The following is a 12,960-nucleotide window of genomic DNA, read 5'->3' on the forward strand; positions in this document are numbered from 1 at the left end:
AGAGCATATGCAATCGCTTTCACTGAGATGATGGGAGGTAGCCACTGACAACGGTGAAACCCTTGCTTAAGCTTGCCATGGAAAGGAGTAAGAAGGATTGGATGAAGGCAGTAGGAAAGCAGAGAGACGGAAGGGAAGGCATCTTCATGCGCTTATCTGAAGTTCCTACCAATGAATTACATAAGTATCTCTATCTTTACCTTTGTGTTATTTTCGTTCATCACCATATACATTTGAGTTTGCCTGACTAAGATTTACAAGATGACCATAGCTTGCTTCAATACTAACAATCTCCGTGGGATCGACCCTTACTCACGTAAGGTTTATTACTTGGACGACCCAGTGCACTTGCTGGTTAGTTGTGCGAAGTTGTGTAATGCCATGGTATTGAGCTACCACGTTTTTGGAGCCATTACCGGGGATTATGAGAGTTGTGAAAAGTATTGTTCACAATTTCGCGCACCAATTATCAATAACATTTCTCTTTGTTTATCATTCTTTCAAGTGCCAACAATTTTAACATTCATAAACTTCACTATAAAAAATATGCACTGTTCAAGCATTCATTCAGAAAACAAAAAGTATTGCCACCACATCAAAATAATTAAACTAATTTCAAGATAAAATTTGAAATCCAAGTCCTTCTTGTTCTTTTGTAATTAAGCACTGATAAACCCCATTTGTAGGGTTTATCTTGTATTGATTTTAGGGGATTTTATAACCTTTTACCCACATTTATCCATTGAAATAGCATGGTTTTATAACTTCTCCTTTCATTGTGCTTAAGAGTGAAAACATGCTTTTTAGGTCTTAAAATAACTAAATCTAATTTTCCTTGATTCCATTAGATGCCTTGATATGTTTGTTAAGTGGTTTAAGGTTTAGGAGGCAAAGATTGGATCAAGGGAATGAAGAAAGAAGCATGAAAAGTTGGAGAACTCATGAAGAAATGAAAGAACCGGAAAGCTGTCAAGCCGACCTCTTCGCACTTAAATGACCATAACTTGAGCTACAAAGGTCCAAATGATGCAGTTCCAGTTGGGTTGGAAAGCTAACATCCAGGGCTTCGAAACGATATAAGATTTGCCATAGTTTCATCGCGCATAGGGGCGCGCACGCGCACGGTACGTAGACGCGCCGATGGTGGCACATGACCCACTTAATGCAACACGTGGCCAGCGATTTTAGAAGCCTTGTGGGCCCAATCCAACTCATTTCTGATGCTATTTAAGCCAAGGATTGAAGGGGGATTGAACATACTTTCATACTTTTGACCATTAGTCATAGTTTAGTTTTAGAAGTAGTTTCTAGAGAGAGAAGCTCTCACTTCTCTCTAGGATTAAGATTATGTTTAGTTCTTAGATCTAGGTTTTAATCTTTGCTTTCTTCTACTTCTACCTTTCAATTCTTTGTTGTTACATTCATCTTCCTTTATTCTTTTGTTGTAATTTCCTTTATGTTGTTCTTATACTTTGTTGTAGATCTACTCTTATCCCTTCTATTTTCTTTCCATTCAATTCAAGGTAATTCATAATAAATGTGTTTCTTTTAATTGTTGTTGTTAATTCCTTTCAATAATTGTTGTTAGATTTCATTCTTGTTGCCAATTTACTATACTTTTCTTTTATGCCTTCCAAGTGTTTGATGAAATGCTTGGTTGGATTTTAGTGTAGGTTTTTTTCCTCTTGGCCTAGGTAGAGTGATTAGTGACTCTTGAGTTATCTAATTCCTTTGTTGATTGATAATTAGAAGTTGCTAATTGATTTGAATACCTCTACTTGCCAAGAGCCTTTTATAGTTGTTAGTTTATTTTCATTGCCATTTACTTTTCATGCTTCTTATCCAAAACCCCAAAACACATTTCTAACCAATAACAAGGCACTTTATTGTAATTCCTAGGGAGAACGACCCGAGGTTTGAATACTTCGGTTTATAAAATTAGGGGTTTGTTACTTGTGACAAACAATCTTTTGTATGAAAGGATTTTTGATTGGTTTGGAAACTATACTTGCAACGAGAATTCATTTGTGAAATTCTATACCATCAAAAATCCAATCGTCAAGCACATTTTTTATTTAAGAGAGGTGAAGGATTCATGAAATTATTCATAGCTTTAAGACATAGACACTAGACACTAATGATCATGTAGTGAAGACACAAACATAGACAAACATAAAGCTTAAAACCGAAAACAGAAAAATAAATAGACAAGGAGATTAAGGAATAAGTCCACCTTAGTGAGGGTGGCGTCTTCCTCTTGAAGATCTAATGGTGCTCTTGAGCTCCTCTATGTCTATTCCTTGCCTTTGTTGCTCCTCCCTCATAGCTCTTTGATCTTCTCTAATCTCATGGAGAATGATGGAGTGCTTTTGGTGCTTCACCCTTAGTTGGTCCATGTTGTAACTTAAGCCTTCCAAAGAGGTGTTGAGTTGCTCCCAATAGTTGTGTGGAGGAAAATGCATCCCTTGAGGCATCTCAGGGATTTCTTGATGAGGATCTTCCTCATGCTCTTGTTGAGGTCCATGAATGGGCTCTCTTATTTACTCCATCCTCTTCTTAGTGATAGGCTTGTCCTCTTCAATGAGGATGTCTCCTTCTATGTCAATCCCAGCTAAATTGCATAGATGACAAATGAGATGAGGAAATGCTAACCTTGCCAAGATGGATGACTTGTCAGCCACCTTGTAGAGTTCTAGAGGTATGATCTCATGAACTTTCACTTTCTCCCCCATCATGATACTATGGATCATGATGGCCCGATCCACAGTTACTTCAGATCGTTTGCTAATAGGAATAATGGAGCATTGGATGAACTCTAACCATCCTCTAGCCACAGGCTTAAGGTCTGGTCTTCTTAATTGAACCCGATTGCCTCTTGAGTCTCTTTTCCATTGAGCTCCTTCCACACATATGTCCATGAGGACTTGGTCCAACCTTTGATCAAAGTTGACCCTTCTAGTGTAGGGGCGTGCATTTTCTAGTGTAGGTGGGGTTTTTGGGGAAGAGGTATAGAGGTGATTGGTGAATAGAATATAGGGACGAGAATAGAATTTGATTGGTGAGTGTTGTTTTGGTTAGAGTGTTATAGAGATATATGAGACGGAGAGAGAGAGGTGGGGTAGGTAAAGATCCTGTGGGGTCCATAGATCCTGAGGGGTCAAGAATTTATCATCCCTGCTCCTATTAGGCGTGTAAACGCCCTTGGTGTGCAATCCTGGCGTTTAACGCCAGACTGCTGCTTGTTTCTGGCGTTAAACACCAGCTTTTATTTCTTTCCTGGCGTTAAACGCCAGGATGCAACCTGTTTCTGGTGTTTAACACCAGATTGTAGCTTCTTTCTGGCATATAACATCCAGAAAGATGCCAGAATGGGCATTAAATGCCCATTCTGCTACCCTTACTGGCGTTTAAACACCAGTAAGTTTCTCCTCCATGGTGTGCTGTTTTCAATGCTATTTTTGATTTTTCTTAAATTTTTTTGCAATTATTTTTTTGACTTAACATAATCATCAACCTAAAAAAGAAAAATAACAGAGAAAAAAATAAAATTGGGTTACCTCCTAATAAGTGCTTCTTTAATGTCAATAGCTTGACAGTGAGCTCTCATGGAGCTTCACAGGCGTTCAAAGCATTGTTGGGACCTCCCAACACCAAACTTAGAGTTTGAATGTGGGGGTTCAACACCAAACTTAGAGTTTAGTTGTGGCATCCTAACACCAAACTTAGAGTTTGACTGTGGGGGCTTTGTTTGACTCTTATTGAGAGAAGCTTTTCTTGCTTCCTCTCCATAGTTACAGAGGGAGATCCTTGAGTTTTAAACACAAGGTAGTCCTTATTCAGTTGAAGGATCAACTCCCCTCTGTGCACATCAATCACAGCTTTTGCTGTGGCTAGGAAGGGTCTTCCAAGGATGATGGATTCATCCTCATCCTTCCCAGTGTCTAGGATTATGAAATCAGAAGGGATGTAAAGGCCTTTGACCTTTACTAGCACGTCCTCTACCTGTCCATAAGCTTTTTTCATGGATTTGTCTGCCATCTCTAATGAGAATTTGGCAGCCTGTACCTCAAAGATTCCCAGTTTCTCCATTTCAGAGAGTGGCATTAAGTTTATGCCTGACCCCAGGTCACACAGATCCTTCTCAAAGGTCATGGTGCCTATGGTATAGGGAATTAAGAATTTACCAGGATCCTCTTTCTTTTGAGGTAATGTCTGTCTAACCAAGTCATTCAGTTCATTAATGAGCAATTGAGGTTCATCCTCCCAAGTTTCATTATCAAATAACTTGGCATTTAGCTTCATGATTGCTCCAAGTTATTTAGCAACGTGCTCTTCAGTGATATCTTCATCCTCTTCAGAGGAAGAATATTTGATGAGCGGATAATTTATACGCTTTTTGGCATTGTTTTTAGGTAGTTTTTAGTAGGTTCTAGCTACTTTTTAGTATATTTTTATTAGTTTTTAGGCAAAATTCATATTTCTGGACTTTACTATGAGTTTTTGTGTTTTTCTGTGATTTCAGGTATTTTCTGGCTGAAATTGAGGGAGCTGAGCAAAAATCTGATTCAGGCTGAAAAAGGATTGCTGATGCTGTTAGATTCTGAACTCCCTACACTCGGAATGTATTTTTTGGAGCTACATAAGTCCAATTGGCGCGCTCTCAATTGGGTGGAAAATTAGATATCTAGGGCTTTCCAGCAATATATAATAGCACATACTTTGCTCGAAGATAAATGACGTAAACTGGCGTTTAATGCCAGTTCCATGTTGCATTCTAGTGTTGAACGCCAGAAACAGGTTGCAAGTTGGAGTTAAACGCTAGAAACAGGTTACAACCTGACGTTTAACTCCAGAAACAGCCCAGGCACGTGAGAAGCTTAAGTCTCAGCCCCAGCACACACCAAGTAGGCCCCAGAAGTGGATTTCTTCACTATCCATCTTGGTTTACTCATTTTTTGTAAACCTAGGTTACTAGTTTAGTATTTAAACAACTTTTAGAGACTTATTTTGTACCTCATGACATTTTAGATTTGAACTTTGTACTTTTTGATGGCATGAGTCTCTAAACTCAATTGTTGGGGGTGAGGAGCTCTGCAGCGTCTTGATGAATTAATGCAATGATTTCTGTTTTCCATTCAAACACGCTTGCTTCTATCTAAGATACTTATTCGTACTTAACAGTGATGGATGTGATGATCTGTGACACTCATCACCATTCTCAACCCATGAACGTGTGCCTGACAAACACCTCCGTTCTACATTAGATTGAATGACTATCTCTTAGATTCATTAATCAGAATCTTCGTGGTATAAGCTAGAATCCATTGGCAGCATCTTTGAGAATCCAGAAAGTCTAAACCTTGTCTGTGGTATTCCGACTAGGATTCAGGGATTGGATGACAGTGACGAGCTTCAAACTCGCGAGTGCTGGGCGTAGTGACAGATGTAAAAGGATCAATGGATCTTATTCCGACATGATCGAGAACCGACAGATGATTAGCCGTGCTGTGACAGAGCATTTGGACCATTTTCACTGAGAGGATGGGAAGTAGCCATTGACAATAGTGATTCCCTACATACAGCTTGCCATGGAAGGAGCCTTGCATGTTTGAAAGTGAGAAAGCATTATGTTACAGGGATTCAGAAGACAAAGCATCTCCAAAACCCCAACATATTCTCCATTACTGAGTAACAATTACTTATTTTATGCACTTTCACTTTTTACAATTAAAACTAAAGAACCCTATTGGTATCCTGACTAAGAATAATAAGATAACCATAGCTTGCTTCAAGCCAACAATCTCCGTGGGATTCAACCCTTACTCACGTAAGGTATTACTTGGACGACCCAGTGTACTTGCTGGTTACTTGTGCGGAATTACATAGTGTGAGTGTAATTTTCGTGCACCAAGTTTTTGGCGCCGTTGCCGGGGATTGTTTGAGTTTGAACAACTAATGGTTTATCATGTTACTTAGATTAGGAAAAAATTGTCTCTTTTTTGTTTAGAGTCACTAGGATTGCATCTTCTATTATTCCTTTTAAATTTTTTTTTCAAAAATATTATTTTTCTTTATTAGTTTTTATTTTTTCTTGAAGTCTTTTGTGTGAGTTTAGTGTCATGTTTTAAGTTTGGTGTCAATTGCATGCTTTTCTTTGTCTTTCAAATTTTCGAATTGCATGTTCTTTGTTCTTCCTTGATCTTCAAATTATTCTTGTCAATTTTTCTTGTTTGATCTTTGGTTTGTCTTATTTTGTGTCTTTTCTTGTTTTTCTTGTGCATTTTTCACAATATTAGTTTTAAAAAAAATAGTTTTTATCTGTTCAATCCTTGCATTTGTTGAATGTGTCTATTTTCTTGGGAATAGTTGCCCCTTTGAGTTTTCCTTTTTAAAATCTTTTTAAAAATAATTTTTCTTTAATTAAATCTTGTGCCAAACTTTAAGTTTGGTGTTCTCTTGTTAATTTTTCTTTAATTTTCGAAAATTTTAATTGGATTTTCTAAAAATTTTAAGTTTGGTGTTCTTTCTTTTGTTCTTGGTGTTCTTGTGAGTCTTCAAGGTGTTCTTGAGTCTTCTTTGTGTTTTGATCTTAAAATTTTTAAGTTTGGTGTGCCTTGGTGTTTTCCGTCCAAATTTTCGAAAACAAGGAGCATTGGATTTAAAAATTTTAAGTCTTGTGTCTTTTGTGTGTTTTTCTCTTTCATAATAAAATTCAAAAATCAAAAAAATATTTTTCTTTCTAACTATTTTAAACAATTTTTTCAAAACCTCTCATAAAAAATTCAGATTTTAATTTCAAAATTTTTCGAATCTTATCCTTTTAAAAAAAAAATTTTAAAATCATATCTTTTTCAAAAATATCCTAACCACTTTCTCTCTCCTCACTTTTTTGAAAATCCTCATAAAATAATTTCAAATCTCTTTTTTTATTTTTATTTTAGTTTTTATTTTACTTTATTTTATTATTTCAAAAATAATTTTTTTATATAATAAAATAAATAAAATAAATTCACATCATCTCCCTTTATCCATCATGGACCTAAGTGGAAATGAACATTCCAGAAGGACTCTGGGGTCATATGCTAACCCCACTACTACTTCATATGGGAGTAGTATCTGTATACCCTGCATCGGAGTCAGTAATTTTGAGTTGAATCCTCAGCTCATTATCATGGTGCAGCAAAGTTGCCAGTATTCCGGTCTTCCACATGAAGAACCTATAGAGTTTCTGGCACAGTTTTTACAAATTGCTAACACAGTACATGATAAGGAAGTAGATCAGGATGTCTACAGATTGTTACTATTTCCATTTATTGTAAAGGACCAAGCTAAGAGGTGGTCAAATAACTAACCTAAGGACAGCATAAAGACATGGAAACAGCTGTCAGAAAAATTTTTGAATCACTATTTTCCTCCAAAACGGATGACATAGCTAAGGCTGAGCATCCAAGACTTCAAACAAGGAGATAATGAATCCCTTTATGATGCCTGGGAGAGATACAGAGAGATGCTAAGAAAATGCCCCTCTGAAATGTTTTCAGAGTGGGTGCAGTTAGACATCTTTTATTATGGGCTTGCAGAGAAAGCTCAGATCTCTCTAGACTACTCATCTGGTGGATCTATACACATGAGAAAGACAATTGAAGAAGCTCAAGAGCTCATTGATACAGTTGCCAGAAATCAGCATCTGTATCTAAGCAGTGAACCTTCCATGAAAGAAGAGGCTAAAACAGTAACTGTTGAACTCTGTCCTGCAGAACAAGTTACTGAATTTAATAAGCAATTAGATTTTCTAACAAAACAGCTAGCCGAATTCAAGGAGATATTACAAGAAACAAGAATGGCTAATATGAATATAGAAGTGCAGTTGAAACAAACAGAACAGCAATTGTCAAAACAAATAACAGAAGAGTGCCAAGCAGTTCAATTAAGAAGTGGGAAAATATTAAATGCCTCATTTCAAGGCAGCAGAAAGCCAAGAAATGAACAAACTGCTACCCAAAATCCCTCTGAGGACAATCAGAGCCCAGAGAGGAATAATTCTGGCGCTCAAACGCCAGAAAAAGGGTGGAGAGCTGGCGCTGAACGCCCAACCCATGCTTAGTCTTGGCGTTCAACGCCAGAAACAGGCAAGGAATTGGCGTTGAACGCCCAAAGGAAGCACAGTTCTGGCATTCAGACGCTAGAAACAGGTAAGGAGTTGGCATCTAACGCCACTCCAGCTTCCACCCATGGCATTCAAACGCAAGTGGAGAATCAGACACATACAAGTGTTGATAGCAACCCCTCTAAAAAGGCTTCTCAACCCACATCTGTAGGCAATAAACCTACAGCAACTAAGGTTAAGGAATACAAAGCCAAAATGCCTTATCCTCAGAAACTCCGCCAAGCGGAATAGGATAAGCAATTTGCCCGCTTTGCAGACTATCTCAGGACTCTTGAAATAAAGATTCTGTTTACAGAGGCACTTGAGCAAATACCCTCTTATGCTAAGTTCATGAAAGAGATCTTAAGTCATAAGAAGGATTGGAGGGACAACTTGCTGATGGCTCCATTAAATACCCATCAGGCGTGATTGAAGACATGATTGTCAAGGTTGGGCCATTTGCCTTTCCCACTGATTTTGTGGTGCTGGAAATAGAGGAGCACATGAGTGCAACTCTCATTCTAGGAAGACCTTTCCTAGCAACTGGACGAACCCTCATTGACATCCAAAAAGGGGAAGTAACCCTGAGAGTCAATGAGGACGAGTTTAAGTTGAATGTTGTCAAAGCTATGCAGCATCCAGACACCCCAAATGACTGCATGAGCATTGATATTATTGATTCTCTGGTAAAAGAGGTCAATATGATTGAGAGTCTTGAATCAGAGCTAGAGGATATCATTAAAGATGCTCAGCCCGATCTGGAAGAACCAGAGAGAATAATAGAACCTCTGAAAATCCCTCTGGAAGAGGAAAAACCTTCCAAACCCGAGCTCAAACCATTACCACCATCCCTAAAATATGCATTTCTGGGAGAAGGTGAAACTTTCCTGTAATCATAAGCTCTACCTTAGAGCCACAGGAAGAGGAAGCACTAATTCAAGTGCTGAGGACATACAAGACAGCTTTTTGGTGGTCCATCAGTGATCTTAAGGGCATTAGCCCAGCCAGATGCATGCACAAGATCCTATTGGAGGGTGACGCTAAGCCAGTGGTTCAACCACAGAGGCGGCTGAATCCAGCCATGAAGGAGGTGGTGCAGAAAGAGGTCACTAAATTACTAGAGGCTGGGTTATTTATCCTATTTCTGATAGTCCCTGGGTAAGCCATGTCCAAGTTGTCCCTATAAAGGGTGGCATGACAGTGGTTCATAATGAAAAAATAAACTGGTTCCTACAAGAACAATTATAGGGTGGCGTATGTGCATTGATTATAGAAGGCTCAATACAGCTACCAGAAAGGATCATTTTCCTTTACCATTCATAAACCAGATGCTAGAAAGGCTAGCATGTGATGAATACTACTGCTTCCTGGATGGACATTCAGGCTATAATCAAATTGTAGTAGACCCCCAGGATCAAGAGAAAATAGCATTCACATGTCCATCCGGAGTATTTGCATACAGAAGGATGCCATTTGGTCTGTGCAATGCACCTGCAACCTTTCAAATGCGCATGCTTTCTATTTTCTCTGATATGGTGGAAAAATTTCTGGAAGTCTTCATGGATGACTTCTCCGTATTTGGAGACTCATTCAGCTCCTGTCTTGACCATCTAGCACTTGTTCTAAGGAGGTGCCAAGAGACTAACCTGGTTTTAAACTGGGAAAAATGTCACTTTATGGTGACTAAAAGAATTATCCTTGGACACAAAATTTCAAACAAGGGAATAGAGGTGGATCAAGCTAAGGTAGAGGTAATTGAAAAATTACCACCACTTGCTAATGTTAAGGCAATCAGAAGCTTTCTGGGGCATGCAGGATTCTATAGGAGGTTTATAAAAGATTTTTCATAAATTGCCAAACCTCTGAGTAATCTGCTAGCTGCTGACACACTATTTATCTTTGATAAGGAGTGTTTGCAGGCGTTTGAGACTCTGAAAGCTAAACTGGTCACAACACCAGTCATCTCTGCACCAGACTGGACATTACTATTTGAACTAATGTGTGATTCCAGTGACCATGCCATTGGTGCAATATTGGAACAAAGGCATGACAAGCTTCTGCACGTCATTTGTTATGCCAGCTGTGTTCTAAATGATGCGCAGAAGAACTACACAACCACAAAAAATAATTGCTTGCAGTGGTTTATGCCATTGACAAGTTCAGATCCTATTTAGTAGGATCAAAAGTGATTGTGTACACTGACCATGCTGCTCTTAAATATCTACTCACAAAACAGGATTCAAAACCCAGGCTCATAAGATGGGTGTTGCTTCTACAAGAGTTTGATATAGAAATAAGAGACAAAAAAGGGACAGAGAACCAAGTAGCAGATCACCTGTCCCGAATAGAACCAGTAGAAGGGACGTCCCTCCCTATTACTGAAATCTCTGAAACCTTTCCAGATGAGAAACTTTTTGCCATTCAGGAAGAACCATGGTTTGCAGAGCTTCATGATACTGACTTTGACAAAAAGTTCATTGTTAATGGGCAAAGAGTCAAGCATTATCTTGAAGGCAATGTTGAGCAAGAAAGCTCAAGACTGAGACTAGATTAAACCTCAGTAATAGTCCAGCTAAAGACATTAAAGAAGCGCTTATTGGGAGGCAACCCAATCTTTATTTATCTATATTTCTATTGTTCTCTCATGTTTTTATTAGGTTTATGATCATGTGGAGTCACAAAAATATTGCAAAAATTAAAAATAGAATCAAAAATAGTAGAAGAAAAAGCACACCCTGGAGGAAGAGCTGTCTAGCATTTAAACGCCAGAAACGTGCATCTGTCTGGCGTTTAACGCCAGAAACAAGCACCAACCTAGCGGATGATTGGATTTTCGACGGTTTAGAATTTCACAAATGAAATCTCATTGCAAGTATAGTTTTTAAACCAATCACCAATCCTTTCATACAAAAAGTTGTTTGTCACTAAAACAAACCCCTAAATTTATAAACTGAAGTATTCAAACCTCGGGTCATTCTCCCTAGGAATTACAATAAAGTGTCTTGCTATTGGTTATGAGTTATTTTTGGGGTTTTGATATGAAGCATGAAAGATAAATGGTAAGAAAGTAAACTAATGGCTAAAAAGGTCTTGGCAAGGGTTGGTGGTCAAGGATCTCTATCCTAATCACTAACCACAATATGAGAATTGGCAAGGATTAATCTCATTAAATCATCCTCTAACTAGTAGTAAAGGAAAGTCAAATGAGCTATATCAATCCTAGTCCATAAGTCCTAACTCTCCACTAATTCAATTAGTGAGAACTAGAGTCAATGGATCCCAATCATCAATTACTTGGACATTAGTAACTCAAGAGTTCCTAAGTTACCTTTCCAAGCCAAGAACATAAAACTCTACTCTAAAATCCAACCAAGCATTTTATCAAACACTTGGAAGGCACAAAAGGAAAACATAGTAAATCAACAACAAGAATTAATTCTAACTACAATCAAATGTAAAGAATTAACAACAACAATTAAAGGAAACAAGATCTACATGAATGACCTCTTATTGAATTGAAAGAAAATAGAATGAACAATAGTAGATTTACAACAAAACATAAGAACAACATAAAGGGAATTGCAACAAAAGAATGGAAGAATGGTGAATGCAACAACAAAGAATTGAAAGGTAGAAGTAGAAGAAAGCAAAGATTAAAACCTAGATCTAAGAACTAAACCTAATCCTAATCCTAATCCTAGAGAGAAGTGAGAGCTTCTCTCTCTAGAAACTACTTCTAAACTAATCCTAATGAGTGGAAATGAACTAATGTCCCCCTTTTGCTCTTCAATCTTTGGCTTTAAATAGCAGTTTAGGCGCCAAAGTTGGTTGGGATTGGACCCCACAACCCTTGAGAATTCGTTGGTCACGTTTTCACTAAAAATCATAAACCAGCACAGACGCGTACGCGCACAGCACGCGTACGCGTCCATGGGGTGATACGCAGGTGTGCGCGCGCGTCCATGGGCGAGTTCAACTTCTTTGACTTTCCATGATTTCTCCACTTTGCATGCTTTCCTCTTCACTCCTTTGATCCATTCCTAGCCTTTTCAATCTGAAATCACTAACAAATATATCAAGGCATCTTATGGAATCAAAGGTGAATGAAAACCATCAAATTAAGGTTCTAAAAGCATGTTTTCACATCTAGGTACAAATAAGGAGACAATCACAAAACCATGCTATTTCATTGAATAGATGTGGGTAAAAGGTGATAAAATCTCTTAAGATCAATACAAGATAAACCGTCAAAACGGGGTTTATCAACCTCCCCACACTTAAACCAAGCATGTCCTCTTGCTTAAACCAAGAGTGAAGTAAGGGTATGGCATTTATTCAATGGAACTAACTAAATGCAATCTACCTATATGCAACTTTCTAAATGAATGCAATTGCTTAGTCAAAATAAATCAATTCCCAAGAAGCATATATGCACAAGGGCTAAGGACTAGCAAGTCTAATCCACAATTGAATTGAGTTATTAAATATTTTTACAAACTTGCATGAAAAGTGATGATTGTAGGTGGAAACATGTAACTGAGCATCAAACCCTCACCGGATGTGTTTGCACTCTATTCACTCAAGTGTTTAGGGTTGATTCACTCAATTCTCTCCTAATCATGCTTTCTAAGATTTGTTCTTCTTCTAACAAACAACATATATTTTATGCATGCATACATCTATCATGAGGTCTTTTCTTTAGGTTGTAATGGGGTTAAGGTCAAGGTAGGATGCATATATGGTTAAGTGAGCTTGAAATTTGAATCTTTGATAAGCTTAAACTTCCTACCTAACCTATGACATCCTATACAATT

Source organism: Arachis duranensis, chromosome 5 (assembly GCF_000817695.3).
Source record: "Arachis duranensis cultivar V14167 chromosome 5, aradu.V14167.gnm2.J7QH, whole genome shotgun sequence".
Classification (NCBI taxonomy): Eukaryota; Viridiplantae; Streptophyta; class Magnoliopsida; order Fabales; family Fabaceae; genus Arachis; species Arachis duranensis.